The sequence below is a fragment of the Bison bison genome, unplaced genomic scaffold (assembly GCF_000754665.1).
Source record: "Bison bison bison isolate TAMUID 2011002044 unplaced genomic scaffold, Bison_UMD1.0 scf7180017864256, whole genome shotgun sequence".
Taxonomy (NCBI): Eukaryota; Metazoa; Chordata; class Mammalia; order Artiodactyla; family Bovidae; genus Bison; species Bison bison.
The window spans coordinates 1,845,562-1,864,413 of NW_011494828.1; the positions used below are offsets into that span (position 1 = coordinate 1,845,562).

General features: G+C 37.6%; 1 protein-coding gene across 1 annotated transcript in view; it reads left to right on the forward strand.

Moving 5' to 3' along the window:
• The first annotated feature begins 5,406 nt into the window (after nucleotides 1-5,406).
• Nucleotides 5,407-18,852, forward strand: part of MAST2 (microtubule associated serine/threonine kinase 2) — a 118,031-nt gene continuing 104,585 nt past the window's right edge. Inside the window, exon 1 of the mRNA XM_010847895.1 lies at nucleotides 5,407-5,425. The gene's annotated coding sequence lies outside the window, so the exon portion shown is untranslated. The remainder of the gene's footprint in view (nucleotides 5,426-18,852) is intronic.

Here is an 18,852-nt window from a genome sequence, read left to right on the forward strand (position 1 = left end):
CAATTATGTTATTAGTGAGGGTAATCTATATTAGCTAGAATGTGAAGCAATAGAAACTCCATACATTGTTAATACAAGTATAACATAGTATTAATACAATCACTTTAGAAAAAGATCTAGTAGTTTCTTATAAACTAAACATACACCAATCCTATAACCCAGCAATCACACTTTTATTTACTCAAGATAAATGAGATACATGCCTGTTGTGAAAGACTTGTACAGGAGTGTTAGTAGCTAAAACCTGAATCGCATCCAAATGTCCATTAGTAGGAGAAAGGATAAATAAAATATGTTCTATTAGTATGATTGGATTTGCTACTGTTACATGCAGGAACATGGATGTATTTCTGAACACTATGCTGAATGAAATAAGCCTTATATAAAAGGGTTCATACTTGTATAATTCCATTCATATGAAGCTCTGGAAAAAAAATCTATGGTGAAAATATAGGAATTGTATTTGCTTGGGGTGAGGGAATAGTGGTTTATTGGGGATTTACTAAGAAAATATATGATAAAACTTTCTGGAGTGATGGAAATGTTCTGTACTTTGGTAGGGATTTAGGTTACCTGAGTGTATACAATTATCATACTTATTGATTGATACACCTAAGATTTGTGCAGTTTAGTGTTTGTAAGTTTACCTTATGGAAAAAAAACCAACATCGTGAAACAGTTGTAAACAAATACTGGATTCTAGTTCATGATATACATGCTGAAGTATGTGCTAATGTCTATAGTCTACTTTGAGATGCATTAAAAAAAAAAGAAAAGAAAAAAACACAGGTGGGTAGATGGCTAAATATGTGACAAAGAAAATAATCACAAAGTTTTAACAGTTGTACAGTTTGGATTGTGGGTGTGTATGTGGATGTTCACTATACAAATTTTGAGAATTTTTATCTCCCTCCATATGTAAAAATAAGTTCCAAGTATATTCACAGACTTAGTGTGAAAAGTAAACCTATAATCTTTTAGAAGAAAATATAAGTAAATGTATTCATGGCTCTGTGTGTCAGGGATATATTTCTTATATGTAAAAACATAACATAAAGGAGAATGATAAAATAGATGGTATAAAAATTAAATTCTTTGACTCTATTAAAAAATAAAAAGATTAAGAGGACATTTTCAATGAATATAATAAAGAGATCAAACCAGTCATTCCTAAAGGAAAGCAACCTTGAATATTAATTGGTAGGACGAATGCTGAAACTCCAATACTTTGGCTACCTGATGTGAAGAGCCAGCTCATTGGAAAAGAGTCTGATGTTGGGAAAGATTGAAGGCAAAAGGAGAAGAGGATGAGATAGTTAGATAGCATCACTGAATCAGTGGACATGAATTTGAGCAAACTCCAGGAGATAGTGAAGGACAGAGAAGCCTGGAGTGCTGCAGTTGCAGAGAGTCAGACACGTCTTAGCTACTGAACAACAGTCCACAAATAATTAGTATCCAGAATATGTCAGGTGAATGCCTATAACCTGATAAGAAAAAAAATCTAATAGAAAAATCGGCCAAGGATATAGACTTGGCCCTGTGTCTTGGTGGGTCCCCCAACCATAGATACAGATGGCTGACTATAATGTGTGGTGTCATTTTATCTAAGGGACTTGAACATCTGCAGGTTTTGGTTATCTGCTGGGAGTTCTGGAACCAATTCTCCACTGATACCAAGTGAACACTGTAAGTGGGTAATTCACAGTTGAGGAAACCCTAATGACCTAACCATATAAAACATTGTTTAGCTTCACTAGTAATTATGGGAAATGCAAGTTAAAACCATATATGATATGATCACAGCCATTAGATTAAACAAAATTAAACAGTCTAACAAATATCAGGTATTGGAGAGTATGTGAAATCGTTTGTTCCACAAATATTTCTTGAGCATCTCTTGTACTACTTGCCAGTCACTGTCCTAAGTCATTGAGATGCATTAGTAAATAAAACAGACAAGATCCCTGTGCTCATGGAGCTTAGATTCTAGTGGGTAAAGACAGAAAATGAACAATAAACATAATAAACAAGTACGTTAGAAGTGATAGGTGTATTGAAGATGTGTAGGTTATAAAAGTAGAGTGGAGTAGGAGGGTGAGGGGGGTGGGAAACAAGTTGTAATATATAGAGCTGTCAGGGTAGTAGGCTTCATTAAGAACTCAGGTGAAAATTGAGCCAAGAGATTTGAAGGTCATAGGGGTTAGCCAGGGAAGAGGAGCATTTTAGGCAGAGTGTACAGGTAAGCACAAGGCTTTAGGCAGAAGAATACTTGATGTGTCTGACAAACAATAGAGTCCAGTGTGGCTGGATCAAGGTGTGCAAGTGGACTGGAGAGAGAAGGTCAGAGAGATACTGGGGAGGGGAGGTGGGTTATCTAGCTAGGTCTTGACTTTTATTCATGAATGAAATGGCGAGCCATTCCAGGGTTTTGAGCAGGAGTGTTGTGATCTTACTGACCTTTAAAAGGATCATTGTTATGTTGAGACTAGACCGTGGAGGGGTAAGGTAAGGATAGAAGCAGGAATGGGATACCAATTGGGAGACAGTTGTGAGGCTGGGGAGAGGACCATCAGTCCTTAGATCACAATAGCAAAACCCAAGAGATTCTGTAACCCATTTAACAGTAAAACATGACCTCATTTGAGCTCTTCTGGTGACAAACCTGAATTGAGATTCTAGAGTTTTATCATATTTATTGTGGTCCTCATACATTTAACTGGAGAAATGTTGATTTGTGTGATGTGTTTTGTTGGTGACCTACTCTTTGTTGAGGGTGTTTTATATTATACGTGTGTGTATATGTATGAGTGTGTATATGCTATTACCTGTTCCCAATTCTGATTTCTGAAACATGATTAAATCCAAGGTTTTTCTTTAAGACAGTGTAAGCATTTGTCTTTGGAGACAGAGAAAAATCATTGTATTCTGACTGTATTTTAAATTTAAAGCACTTAAGAATTGCTGTTGGATGGGATGTGGTGTATGTTAAAAACAGAGGAGTCCAGATGCTCAGGGTTTTGGTCTGAACAGCAGAAGAAAAGAATTACCATCATCTGAGATATGAACAGGCTGTAGTTGGAGCCCGTTTTGGTGGAGAGGACATGTTCAGTTTTGGACATGTTGGAGTTGAGATGTTGAGAAGGCAATTGATTATTATAAGTGTCGGGAGTTTGGGAGATAGGTTTGGAAAGGAGAACTCTTAGAAAGTGTTGGTTCAGTTCAGTTCAGTTCAGTCACTCAGTCGTGTCTGACTCTTTGCAACCCTGTGGACTGCAGCACGCCACGCTTCCTGTCCATCAAATCCCGGAGCCTACTCAAACTCATGTCCATCATGTTGGTGATGCCATCCAACCATCTCATCCTCTGTCATCCCCTTCTCCTCCTGCCTTCTATATTCCCCAGCATCAGGGTCTTTTCCAGTGAGTTGGTTCTTCGCATCAGGTGTCCAAAAGTATTGGAGTTTCAGCTTCAGCATCAGTCCTTCCAACGAATATTCAGGACTGATTTCCTTTAGGATGGACTGGTTGGATCTCCTTGCAGTCCAAGGGACTCTCAAGAGTTTTCTGCAACACCACAGTTCAAAAGCATCATTTCTTCGGTGCTCAGTTTTCTTTATAGTCCAACTCTCAAATCCATACATGACCACTGGAAAAACCATAGGTTTGACTAGATGGACCTTTGTTGGTAAAGTAATGTCTCTGCTTTTTAATATGCTGTCTAGGTTGGTCAGAGCTTTTCTTCCAAGGAGCAAGCATCTTTTAATTTCATGGCTGCAGTCACCATCTGCCGTGATTTTAGAGCCCCCCAAAATAAGTCTGTCACTGTTTCCATTGTTTCCCCATCCATTTGCCATGAAGTGATGGGACCAGATGCCATGATCTTAGTTTTCTGAATGTTGAGTTTTAGGCCAACTTTTTCACTTTCCTCTTTCACTTTCATCAAGAGGCTCTTTAGTTCTTTGCTTTCTGTCATAAGGGTGGTGTCATCTCCATATCTGAGGTTATTGATATTTCTTCAGACAGTCTTGATTCCAGCTTGTGCTTAATCCAGCCCAGCGTTCCTCATGATGTACTCTGCATGTAAGTTAAATAAGCAGGGTGACAGTGTACAGCCTTGATATACTCCTTTCCCAATTTGGAACCAGTCTGTTGTTCCATGTCCAGTTTTAACTGTTGTTTCTTGATCTGCATACAGATATCACAGGAGGCAGGTAAGGTGGTCTGGTATTCCCATCTCTTTAAGAATTTTCCACAGATTGTTGTGATCCACACAGTCCAAGGCTTTGTCATAGTCAATAAAGCAAAAGATGTTTTTCTGGAACTCTGTTGCTTTTTTGATGATCTGGCGGATGTTGGCCATTTGATCTCTGGTTCCTCTGCCTTTTCTAAATCCAGCTTGAACATTTGGATTGGAGGGGAAGGTAAATTGGTATCATCATTTTGGGAACAATTTCTGACTCAGTTCATGCCACAGCTAAGTGTATACTACCAAGAAACTTTTATACATGTGGATGACAAAACAAGTATAGTATGTTTATAGGAGCATTTTCTTTTTGGAGAAGAAAAACATGGAAAGAAAATTAAGTTTCCATTTACTGGAGAATCAATAAATAAATATTATAAAAATTTATGGATTGGACCACTGTACTATAGCTATGTGAACTAAAGTGAAATATATTCACATGGGTGAGTCTCCTAATTATAGTGTAGATTGATGTGAGCTGATGAATATATGCAGTGTTGTAAGTATATAATTTAAAAATATATAAAACAATGCTAGTAATTATTTAAGGATATAGATAATAAAAAAGACATATATGGAAAAGATAAACAAAAAATTAAGATAGTTGTTAAGTGGGACTAGTGGGAGGTGGGACTTGATAAATTTGGAAAGCATGTCACAGCGGCCCAACTTCTATTGTAGGGGTTATTTCTCATGCCAGCGGTGTGTATCATCAATCTCTATTGTAGTATTTTCTATAATTTATTTGTTTAAAATATTTTATAATTAAAAAAACCTTCCATTTCATTCCTCTCATACCCAGTACTAACACAAATCCTTCACAATCTATCAGCAGTTGATGGCTGGCCCAGTGAGTACCTGAAACCTACACTGGCCTGTTGGTTCCATCTAGTGGTGAAAGTGCTGCAGGTGTTCTGTGAAACATCTTCAGCAAGGAAGAATGAGGAGATGATAGTTAGCCAGACTGCTTAAATTTTATTATTTCACTAAAATTTAAGAGACAAAGGAAAATGTTATTTTTTAGAGCTAGTGAGTTTTTGCCATTATTAAAATGATGCTATAAATCTTCTAGGACATAGAGCACAGACTTTTAGGACTGAGATGGATTCTTCTTTCTCTCTAAGTTGTGTTTGTGTTTTGTTTTTCAGAAGGAGCTGAGCCTTCCAAGAAGAGGCAGCTTGTAAGTAGATGATTATGATTGCGATTATGATCTCCTGGTTGGGAATCCCTCCTAGGGACTGTTTTCAGTATCACTCAGAGAACTCTTATTCATGAGTATATTTTTCTGTGGACTCTTTTCTGGGCCAGTGAAACCAGTGGACCAGCCAACTTCTCTCACTAGGTCAGCTCTTCCACTCTCCCTCATCACTCCCTACCTCAAATCCTCTCCTTTATGTCAATTTTTGTCTAACATTTGAGGGGAAGCCGCCAATTAAATACCCATCACAGTCTTATGCTTGTGTTCTGGAGTTTACTGAGTTTAGTAGTCATGCTTTTTGCGAATGTTAAAATTGAAGCTCTTAACATCTGCATCTGTCCCATAAATGGTACTAGGGAGAGGTCAACAAGTTGAGGCAAACAAAGGCTAAGTTTGGGATCACGGTTGGAATAGGGCTGTTGTTTACCTGTTTGTTCCATTCTGGCTTCAGGGCCCAGGGAAATTCATTAATGATCCTTGTCCCAGGATTTTAATTTCTAATATTTTCTTGGCCTGCTTTTTCCCTCAAGAATTCTTTTGGAGGTAGTACTGCAAATTTGGCTAATCAGGATCATTTAGAATGCTTATTATGCAGATTAAAAACAAACATTTAAACGATAAAAAGCAGTTAGAATGCCGATTCTGAACTTATTTAAATTAAAATCTCCATGTTGAGGCCCAAGAGCCTATATTTTTTCGCCCCTGCACCCACACCCACCGTGATTTTGCTGAGAAACCAAATTTGAGAAACAGTAAGGAAATAGGGCTATGTTAAAACAAAGGCTTTGAAATTTTTCCTTACAGAAATACATGAGGCATAATTATGGAGGAGGACACAACAGTATTCATATATATTTATTAAGTATACTTTATACATCGTATGCATTTAAAAATGTGTGAAACACATGGTTTTTCTGTTACTGTCTTTCTGGGATTTTGCTTAGTAAAAATGCTCTAATGATTAAATTATCCTCTGAGATTCTTACAAAGTCCTTTTGGCTACTTTATGAAAGCTCACTGTTATTTGATATAAAGAGACTTATGAGTCAGAAAACTCCTAGGGGTCAGTCTTGGCTATGTCACTTAATTAACTTTGTACTGTAGAGGAATCGCTTCATCTCAGTTGCTTTATCTATAGAATGAACATTTTGATACCTGTTTTTCTTCTTTTTTAATAGTTATTAGAAAGACAATATGTGTGATAGTGCTTCATTTTTTAGTTTTAGTTTAAGTGTATGTTACTTTAAATTTGGATATATTTTATTATTTAAGAGTCACCTTTCTGTCTGTATTTCTAGCAGTGAATCTCAGTTCTAGGTTCTCAGGTGTGCTGAGTCTTCTAAAAACTGGGCAGGAGTGCTGCCAGGACTCTTAACGGACCCACTTAATGATGCACTGAGTGGGTATATATAATTGAAAGAGAGTGACTTTTCAGCATCACATTCAGCAAATACTTGTACTTGGTGACTTTCCTATTATTTCCGGCATTTTTTTATTCTTTAGGTTCCTTTTTTTGGAAGTTCTCTGAGCTTTGCCTTTGCTTCAGGTTAGGTGAAATGAGTCACTTCTTTCAGGAATGTATACCTCTAATGAATAGTTTGCAGAGAAGGAAGCATATCCTGTGAAAGTGATTTTTGTTTGAAACTGGAGGAAATTTTAGATCAATTTAGCTTTAGAGACATTTCTTGGTTATTTTAGTGGTATCTAAAGTTAGGCTTATACTGCTGCTGCTGCTAAGTCACGTCAGTTGTGTCCAACTCTGTGCGACCACATGGACTGTGGCCCACCAGGCTCCCGTCCCTGGGATTCTCCAGGCAAGCATCCTGGAGTGGGTTGCCATTTCCTTCTCCTAATTACCTTTAAGTATTGCCATGCCGATTGTCTTGTAGGATCTTAGTTCCCTGACCAGAGATTGAACTCGGGCTCTGACAGAGAAAGTACTGAGTCCTAACCATTAGATCGCCATGGAAATTATCCAGAAATACTTTTTAATACACTAACTCACATTTAAACAGTGGTTCATTCAATAAATTCATACTAATACCTGCTGTTTGTTGGGCACTGCTCTTAAGTTCTGAGGTTATAAGCTTCAATTAGATACATTTCTCTATTTTGGGAACTTAGAGTTAAGTTAACCAGAACAATAATTTAATTAAAAAAATCATTAGTATTAGAGGAGTATAAAGAATTTTACTCTGGAAGGAATCTTAGAAACATGGATGCTAATCTATACTTTGCCACTAACAAGTTATATATGGTTTTAACAGGAACTATCATTTCTAGGCTTGAAATTCTTCACTTGTAAATGAAATGACTGCTTTATCTGAACTCTGTGCTTAGTCATCTTCCCAGATAATGGTAGCTCCATGGTACCTCTTCTGCAGAGAGCTGGGCATGTCTTTGTATAGTGTGTGCAGTAGATGGCAGAAGATGACTTAGCATCTTCAATAGAGAAATCAGGAAAGTAAGGGTACCTTACTTTTTATATGTGGTATTGGTAAGAGTCTGATTTCAGTCCTTTGAATGTCCGTAGCTGTTGTCCCAGCACCGTTATTGAGTAGTTGTCTTAGGTTTTAACAAGGTCACTGGTTTCTCAGACTGTAGGGAGAACAGGAGTGAAAGCTGGAAAGTAAGTGAGGATACCATTACAAAATTCAGTCAAGATGATGACTACTTAGCCAGGGTGGTAGCAGCTTAGATGGTGAGAAGTGAATGGATTCTGGATGTATAAAAGGAGAACTGTCAATATTTGCTGATAGTTAATTTTGGTATATGAGAAAAAGAGAGAGATTGAGGTTGATGGTGAGGTTTTAAGGCTGAGTAGGTAGATGTATATGGTTGCCATTTACTTTACAAAATCGAGAATATTGTGAGTGGAGCAGGGATTTTTTGTTGTTATTGTTGCTCTTGGGATGGGCAGGATGGCGATTTTTGGAGGAATCGCAGCTTTGGTGCTTGCTTGACATTCAAGAAAGAGTGTTGATAAAGAGATTGCATATGTGAATCCTGGGGATCAAGGATGAGATATGATCTGGAATTATACAGTTAGGGATTGAAAGCATGTATTAATAGATGATTATTTAAGTTATGGGATTGAATGAGATAAACTACTGAAATGCTACTTAAGTGTAGTCAACTGACAGGTGATGATCAATGAACTGCTTTAGTACAGAAGTTTAAACAATTTGACATTGTTGTGACCTTCAAGCATTTGATCATTTTTCTGTTGTTTTATATTTGTTGTGTTGTGCGATGATTTATAAATGGATGGAAATTTCACTTGGTCCTTCATCACAGCTAGTTTGAGAAGCACTGACCTGTTGAGTTAGTGAATCTAGTCATAAAAGAGATCTAAGGACTGAGCCCTGGGCCTCTTCAGCATTTACTTATTAGGAGACAAGAATATGTCAGTCAAGAAGCCTGAGAAAGGACATCCAAGTGAGGTTGCAATAAAACCAAGAGAGAGTGGTGTTTCCAAAGCCAGAAGAAAGTGTCAAGGCTATGTAAAATGACAACTAAGAATTGATTTTTGAGTTTAGTAATAGGGAAGACCCAATTGGTGACCTTGGCAAATGACATTGATCAGAGGTGGGTCCAAAGCTTGATTTGAATGGATTCAAGACAGAATAGGAGACAATATTACCTCTGTACTATTTGTATTTTAAAAAATGTCTAATTTCAATCTAATGTGTGAGGAAGCAATCAGAAAAGCTCAAATTGAGGTGATAATCTGTAAAACTGCTGGCCTGAACTCTTCAAAAATGTTGAAGTTGTAAAAGACCACAAACACTAAGAATATGTTCTAGATTGTTGGAGAAAAGAGGCCTGGTGAATAAATGTAGTTCTTGATTGATTTTTGGTTGGATCCTGGATTTTTTAAAATAGTTGAAGGATATTATTGGAACAATTAAGGAAATTTGAATGTGGACTTTTCTTTTGATGAAAAGGTGCCAATGTTAAACTTTGTTAGTGTGACAATCTTGTGGTTGTTCCTTGTTCTTACAGCAAGGACATTAATTGTGGAAGTATTTGAGAGAGGAATTATTATGATGTTTATAGCTAATTTTCAAATGATTCAGTTAATTAACACAAAGTGTGTGTGTGTATGTGTTAGAGCAAGAGAGGGAGTGAATAAGAGGAAAAGAGAATAGAGGAAAAAAAGCAATGAAGCAATATGTTAACAGTTGTTAAAGGTAAGTGAAGCACATACAGAGTTTCATTTAATTATTCTTATTTCTCTTCTGATATTTTGGGGAGGAGGTTCAGTTCAGTTCAGTCGCTCAGTTGTGTCCGATTCTGCCACTCCATGAATCGCAGCATGCCAGGCCTCCCTGTCCATCACCAACTCCCAGAGTTCACTGAGACTCACGTCCATCGAGTCAGTGATGCCATCCAGCCATCTCATCCTCTGTCGTCCCCTTCTCCTCCTGCCCCCAATCCCTCCCAGCATCAGAGTCTTTTCCAATGAGTCAGCTCTTCACATAAGGTGGCCAAAATACTGGAGTTTCAGCTTTAGCATCATTCCTTCATACTATTATTTCAAAGTGATTTGTTGAAAAGAGGATTTTAGAAAGTAGGCGATACCTGGAAAGGTAATGGCATTGAGCATTTTTCTCTCTTTTCAAAGTATAAATAGGAGATATATCTTGTTTGTATGTCAGTGAAATTATCCAGTAACCAAGGAGATGTTGATGCAGGAGTGGAGAGAACAACTGCTGGAATATTCTTAATTAAGCAAAAATGGAGGCCATCTAAGTACATGTGGAAGTACTGGCCTTAGACAGGGATGTTGACAATTTGTCCCCAGCAGCCTCAAATACCTCATTTTATTTGTAAAAGATTATACATATAAAATGTATGGCATAGAACCTTCAATTTAGCACTCAACTATTTGTTATTGTTAAAGTGTTTACTGCAATGCCTGTTTAATTAGTAGACTTTGAAAAAGTGGTTGTTGTTTGTTACTGTTTTTATTATTAGCAGGCTATAATTACCTGTTAAAAAATGTAAATTCTTTAGAAAAACAAATTAGTAAGATCCTAAACCAAGTTAAACGAGCAGTAGGGTGCTTTAGAAAAGTGACAGGCTATTCATGGTTGGTTTTGGTCACATTGGGAAGAGAGCAGCTAAATCCCAAGATGGGGAATGAGAACATCCAGGCTGGCAATGATACAGACTTTGTTGGGACAAGGTGGTTATGAAAGTTCTTTTGGCCTGGCTTATATCATTTATCTTAGCTGTAGCTTCCTGAAGTAAAATTGTTTTCATTTTAGAAAACTACTTCATATTTAAACCCATTGGTGTATTATTAATATTTTTAATTGCATTAAAAAAATGTAGTCTAGAATATCAGACCTAGAAGAGCTGATAACTTTGTTGATAGTGTACATATCTGTGGGGAAATGATTGAAAGAAAACGAAGTTCTAAAGTGATTTCTATTTGTTTACCCAAGCCATAGGAATATTGTGTTTTGCTTTTTTCTCAGTTGAAACAGCTCTGAATGACTTCCCTTGTCTGGGTCTGTGGCAGAACCCCCTCTTAGCAGTGCCTATCAAATAGGATTTTTTTTGTTTGTGAATCAGCACCAATATCTAGGCCCTATTCTTAGGAGCTCAGTGTCAGTGGTGTTCTAGTCTTTAGTTACTCAGAAAGTTAAGCTTTTCTAATACATAATACAACTCAAGGTAATTGTCCTTTTATTTCTTGAAACGTTTTTATTTCTTTGAGGCTGTGAGCAGTCAGTAGAGATAAAGAACAAACTGTAGGAGCGAAAAGGTAGCTACAGCACCTGTCATAGTGTGTGTGTGGCTCTTGGTAGCCTTTATTAAACTTGAGTCCTTGAGGATAGTTACCTTTGCAGTGTTGACTTGCTCATTTGATCAGTGGACTAGGACATCAGATATTGGATGAAAGTGGGAGAGTCATTTCTTAGGTAGGTTGATAAGAAGTCTTCGGTCTCTGAGGAGGAGAAAGGAGTCTGGGGCTCTTGAGGAAGAGATAGGGTTCTGAAGTTCTCAAGGAGGAGAAAAGGACAACGTTTTTTCTTTAAGCCCAGAGCTGATGATTGCACAACAAAACAACTCATCTTGCTCAAGGACATGTTTTCTCTTAAACTCTGTTCAATTCAGTTCAATTCAGTCACTCAGTTGTGTCCGACTCTTTGGGACCCCATGGACTGCCGCACACCAGGCTTCCCTGTCCATCACCAACTCCCAGAGCTTGCTCAAACTCATGTCCACCAAGTTGGTGATGCTGTCCAACCATCTCATCCTCTGTCATCCCCTTCTCTTCCTCCCTTCTATCTTTCCCAGCATCAGGGTCTTTTCCAGCCAGTTCTTCTCATCAGGTGGCTAAAGTATTGGAATTTCAGCTTAAGCATGTCATTCCAATGAATATTCAGGACTGATTTCTTTTAGGATGGACTGGTTGGATCTCCTTGCAATCCAAGGGACTCTCAAGAGTCTTCTCCAACACCACAGTTCAAAAGGATCAGTTCTTTGGCTCTCAGCTTTCTTTATAGTCCACCTCTCACATCCATACGTGACTACTGGAAAAACCATAGCTTTGACTAGACAGACCTTTGTTGGCAAAGTAATGTCTATAGGTTTGTCATAGCTTTTCTTCCAAGGACCAAGCTAGAGTGCAATTGTGTGGTGGTTTGAACATTCTTTGGCATTGCCTTTCTTTGGGACTGGAATGAAAACTGACCTTTTCCAGTCCTGTGGCCACTGCTGTGTTTTCCAAAATTGCTGGCATATTGAGTGCAGCACTTTCACAGCATCATCTTTTAGGATTTGAAATAACTCAACTGGAGTTCCATTACCTCCACTAGCTTTGTTCATAGTGATGCTTCCTAAGGCCCACTTGACTTCGCATTCCAGGATATCTAGCTCTAGGAGAGTGATCACACCATCGTGGTTATCTGGATCGTGAAGATCTTTTTGGATAGTTTTCTGTGTATTCTTGCAACTTCTTAATATCTTCTGCTTCTGTTAGGTCCATACTATTTCTGTCCTTTATCGTGCCCATCTTCGTATGAAATGTTCCCTTGGTATCTCTAATTTCCTTGAAGGGATTTCTAGTCTTTCCCATTCTGTTGTTTTCCTCTATTTCTTTGTATTGACAGTGAGGGTTTTTTTTTAATCCTTGTTATTCTTTGGAACTTTTGAAAGTGACAAGTAGATTCAAGGGATTAGATCTGACAGACCGAGTGCCTGAAGAACTATGAAAAGAGGTTTGAGACATTGTATAGGAAGCAGTGATCAAGAAAAGTGACCATCAAGTAATGACCATCCCCAAGAAAAAGAAATGCAAAAAGACAAAATGGTTGTCCAAGGAGGCCTTACAAATAGCTGAGAAAAGAAGAGAAGTGAAAGGCAAAGGAGAAAAGGAAGAACCTTGCTATTCTTTGGAACTCTGAGTTCAGATGGGTAAATCTTTCCTTTTTTTCTATTGTTAGTTCTAATCCTGCTATCTTAAAATGTATATTGTGGGAGCGGGTCTGGTAAGACCTTTACAACCTTGAGACATTCTTTTGATTTACTGTAATAACTAATTGAAAAAGTATATAGCTCTCTTGCTAAGACTAGCGAGGGGGGCACACTCTGTCCTCCTTCTGATGATTATGTCAGAAGCTTTCTCTGTCCCTTTTTATGCTTTAATAAAACTCCGATTATGTCAGAAGCTTTCTCTGTCCCTTTTTATGCTTTAAAGAACTCCGCTACACAAAAGCTCTTGAGTGATCAAGCCTGGTCCCTGGTCCTGAAGCTAAATCTTCTTCAGAGATTCCGAATCCGACATCGTTCACCATAAGCTATCAAAAGTAAATGCCATGTGTCTGCAATGGTAGTCAGTGAGCAGGGAAGACTTCCTGGGGCTCAAGGATTGGATGTATCAAACTTTAGCCCTGTGAAAGTGACATGTGAAACAGTATCATGTACTTTCCCACTCTGATGCAACTTGATGGTATTTGTCTAGATGAATGCTTCAGGAGAATGTGCTAAAAAGAGGTACCACCTGCTACACATTGTAAATCCTTTGTGTGTGTCAATAGTGCCTGATATAAGGCTTTAGTTTCTCTGTGGACTTTGCAAGTCAGGAAATTTTGATACCTGTAAGAACTTTGAAGGCCAGAGTGATAGCTTTGTGTTACATTTAATAGTCCATTTTTTAAAATTGGGCTTATGCAGAAAATGGTCTTACATAGGTTCTCTACCTCCCAGTGGGAAGGCAGGGATTGACAGAGATTGGAAGGAATGGAGCAATAGTTACTACTAATTTCCCAGCAGGAACTATTTTGTTGTTAAAAAATGAACATGGTTTGTCAATGAGCCATAAGTGTGTAGACACAAGACCTGAAAATGGAAAATTTGTGAGAACCTGTATGTTACTGTTATGTTGAAAGTAGTTGTCATTCTGATCATTTGCACATTTATATCTCTTGACCTTGCAACTACTTTAATGTATTTGAATATCTCAAAGTCAGCTCAGTATTAGCATTTATAAAACTGAGGTCATTGTCTTTCTCAGAAACCTACTCCTCTCTTACTTTCTAGCTTACTAAATGGTACCACTTCCTCAAGATCGAAAACTTGGTTATCCTTGTTACCTTTCTCTGCCTCATTCCAGCTCCTTGATATTGTACTATACCTCTAAATAGTGCCAATTCCCTCTCCTTTCTACAAGCACTTGTATGCCTATATAGTCCAAGCTGTTGTAATCTGTTGGCTCTGCTACTCCTATAACTTCTAACTTGTCTTTGTCTAGCATTGCTTACCCTCCAGTACACGCACCCATCATAAAATAGCCAGAAGAAGCTTTTTAAAGTACAGATTTGATTATTTGATGTTTATTTAAATTCATTTAGTGTGTATTTGTATTACTCTTAGGAGTAATAGTCTTAGGATCACATCTGAAACTCTTGACATGGCCCATGAAACTGTCTGTGCAATCTGGTTCCTATTTTATCTCTGTATTTTGCACAGCGTGTTCTCTGTACCTGGAATGATCTTTTCTTTATCTATACCTCCTGCTTAGTCTCAGCTTACATCTCACTTCCTTATGAAAGGCTTTTCTGATCTCATCCATACCTTGCTGTCCCTAGGCTAAGTTGGGTTTTCCATGATGTACTTTGATTAAACCCTCTACTTTTCCTTCATAGTTCTCATAAAAATTGTAGATGAAGGATTATTTGTCTTTCATCTCTCAATGGATTGTCTATTAGTCTGGTTGGGTTGCCATAACAAAATACCATAGGCTGAGGGCTTAAACAACAGAAATTTATTTTCTCATAGTTTGGAAGATAGATGTCCAGGATCACAGTGCCGGCCTGGTTGGTTTCTAAAGAGAACTGTCTTCCTGGCTTGCTGATAAAAAGCCATTTTCTTACTGTTCTCACTGTATCCTCACGTGGCCTTTCCTCTATGTGTGTATGTGTATAAGGGTGGGGAGTGTAGAGAAAGGGAAAGATCAAGGATCTAGTTCTTCCTCTTCTTATAAGATCTCCAGGCCTATTAGATTAGGCCCCTCCCCGCCCCCGCCACTCTTATGAACTCATTTAACTGTGATTACCTCCTGAAGATCCTGTCTCCAAATACAATCAGTCATTGGGGAATTAGAGCTTCAAAATAGGAATTTTGGGTGGGGGACACAATTCAGATCATAGCAGATGGTAAGCTCCATGAAGTCAAGATCACATTTATGTGACCTAGGACAAGAATATAAATGGAGATAGAAATGTAAAAGAGTTTTAAGTAAAGCTGCTGCTAAGCTGCTAAGTCACTTTAGTCATGTCCGACTCTGTGCGACCCCATAGATGGCAGCCCACCAGGCTCCCCAGTCCCTGGGATTCTCCAGGCAAGAACACTAGAGTGGGTTGCCATTTCCTTCTCCAATGCATGAAAATGAAAAGTGAAAGTGAAGTCGCTCAGTCGTGTCTGACTCTTAGCGACCCCATGGACTGCAGCCTACCAGGCTCCTCCATCCATGGGATTTTCCAGGCAAGAGTACTGGAGTGGGGTGCTATTGCCTTCTCCGTTAAGTAAAGCTAATAAACTGTAAAATAAAACATGTTCTATCCTTCTATCTTGAGAAATATAGTTTCATAATAACAAATTACAAAAAAGTGTGAAACTATTGTTTTTTTAAGGTGTTAAATATTTTATTACTATTTAACATTATTATTATTAATAATGAATACCAGGCACATGTTGTGGCCACTTTAGAAGAGAAGTGAAAAAAGGACAAATTTGTATGTAGAAAAGAAATATTGAAATAAATTTATAAGTGGTTACAAACCTGGATACTTCTGTGGGGAGAAAGGAAGTCAGTAGAACGTATACTATACAGAGCTTATTTGCATTTCTATAGAAAGGAACTATTTTGTATTGCTGTCAGTTATCTGTAATTTAGAGAGTTGTAAAATAGCACAAAGGCAATAAAAGGCTAGAATCAAATAATTTAATCTCTAAACAATGCATAGTTTTCAATCTGAAGATTATTACTATTTTTTTCTTTACTTACACCAAGTTTTCTGTCTTTCTCTCACTCTTGATTAAATCAGTCTCAAATACTATTCCTGATCATAAAACAAGGTTGGTTTCATTAAATATGGCCTAGTTTTTTATACAGGGATAGCAATAATGTTAATTTCCTGTTTGGCCTTCTTAAATTTGCTTTGCTGGGAATTTTATAAAGAGTCTCAGATTGAACATTTAAAAGCCGCTGCTATTTGTATTTAGAGGCTAGAGAGCCAAGCTTAAGAAATTCTTTATCAGATTTCATCTGTAATACCTATGAATTTGGGTGGATTCTTCTTTTTATCAAGGTCCTTAAAAATGTCTTAAGGGTCTTGGGTCTGCCAGGAAGTGACCTGCTGGACCCTGTAAAACCAGGCCCATTTTCCTGATAGCATTTTTTATGTATTGAGTCCAAAAATTCAACCATAGTTCTTTAAAAGTGGCCTGTTTTACCTGATTAAATAAGTATCATTCTCAAATATGACATTTCAGATAAACTCTTAGTTGCATAACCATTTTTTACAATTATGTTTTAAGGGAATTCAGTAAGTAAATTTAGTAAGACTTTCTCAAATCTCATTGGAGTCAGTGAGAATCAGATACAATTCAGAAATGTTTCCTTTTACAAAAGCAAATTATTAAGAATTTAGATAGATTAAGGAGAAAGAGTAGGCTTCCTTATATACCCAGAAAATAGGCCTTAAGACAATATTCCAAACAAACTGCAGTCATCCCTCATTAGTTCATTCAGCCTTAGTGTAATTAATTTTCATTTCACTAGATCTTAGATTAGTAGTCTGCTTCTTGACTAAAAAGAGTTACGGAAATTCTGACTCAGTCCACTGCGATGGTCTGAAAGTTTTCCACAAGTGACGCCATCAGAAACCTGTTCCCAAAGAGTCTGTTCTTTGAAGTGTCAATAGTTTGAAATACCTACTACAGTACAGTCCTTTTCCAAGGAACTCTGAAACAATTCTTTGTTGAAAACACAGACTTTGGCTTGTAGTTGATTGTAAAGTCTTGAACTCTAGCATCAGTTAAAAAAAAATCTCTTGGTCAATGACAGCTGTGGTCAGTTTATTATTGACAGTTTTTAAATGTGAATGGTGTGATGAGAGTTTATAACAAGAACAATCCAGCTAACAAGGGAATTAAGTTGTTTCTGTAGCATACAAAGTAAGAATCATAAAATCAACTGAAAAAAAATTTTAGCAAAATGTCTCGGGATAGTTTTTTCAAAGAAGACAGTGGATATTACATCTGATTTATAAAATATGAATGAACATAGCTTTTACAGAGGAAAAATTATTGATATATAATATGTAATAATCTTTTGACAGAGAACATGCCAGGACTAAGCTATAGATATCAAGTAAAAAGATTTAGACTGCAATAAATGGTAGACATTTATCAGTATACATTTATAAAATTCCATTGGCCTAGAAGAAGCTAGATTTAGATTTTAAAAGTAAGGCTTTTACCAAGTAAGCATTTTAAGTGATAACTGAAATTAAGACTGAAAAAACTAAACTATTATTTCCTAAAATCTAGCAAAACACTGTGAGGACTCATAAACAGGAATACATTATGGGATAAATGCATGCTCAGTCACTCAGTTGTGTCTGACTGTTTGTGACCCCATGGACTGTAGCCCACCAGGCTTCTCTCTCTGTCCATGGGGTTTTCCAGGCAAGAATACTGGGTGGGAGTGGGTTGCCATTTCCAACTCCAGGTTATGGGATAAAAGGGCATTGACAAATCTCTAGAAACTCCCCATAATTATACAGTTTCTGGAGTATTTATATTCATAGCATTTTAGCTCTATAAATTTAAACTAGGGAAGGGTGAGCATCTTTTCTGATTTGTTAGCTTTTTCCATGAAACTCATCAATGCCAAACTAAATAAAAGGTAACACAGTTTTGAATAACCTCAGCTTTTCCATGAGGAACCTTATTTTGTTTGTTTTCTTAAATAAGGACATAATAAGTCAACATAAAGTGAAGGAAATTATTTTATTAAGATATAAAATATTTGCTATCTGGGCACATTACACAGGAAAAAAGAATAAACTTTAATAAGGTAGGTGAAAGCAATAAACAGTAAGCCAAGGAAACTGGCCCATCAAAACTGGGCAAACTTCGCTAAAATTTTAACCAATTCATAGCTTTTCAGATTCATGATATGGTATTTATAAGGCACAGCAAACAAAAATCACTTTCCCAATTTTGTTCTGCTTCATATTCTGGAACATATTCACACTTTCAGTTCAGTTCAGTCGCTCAGTAACGTCCGACTCTTTGCCACCCCGTGAATCGCAGCATGCCAGGCCTCCCTGTCCATCACCAACTCCCGGAGTTCACTCAGACTCACGTCCATCGAGTCAGTGATGCCATCCAGCCATCTCATCCTCTGTCGTCCCCTTCTCCTCCTGCCCCCAATCCCTCCCAGCATCAGTCTTTTCCAATGAGTCAACTCTTCCCATGAGGTGGCCAAAGTACTGGAGTTTCAGCTTTAGCATCATTCCTTCCAAAGAAATCCCAGGGCTGATCTCCTTCAGAATGGACTGGTTGGATCTCCTTGCAGTCCAAGGGACGCTCAAGAGTCTTTTCCAACACCACAGTTCAAAAGCATCAATTCTTCGGCGCTCAGCCTTCTTCACAGTCCAACTCTCACATCCATACATGACCACAGGAAAAACCATAGCCTTGACTAGAAGAACCTTTGTTGGCAAAGTAATGTCTCTGCTTTTGCATATAAGAAACACTAAACAACCCTGGCAGTGAAAAAAATGTTATTATTTAGGAGTCTGACCTCCAAAGGTTATACAATAGGGCACAAGGCAGCACTTGTGGCTGGTTTAGCATTTTATAAGTGCATGAGAATATTTTAT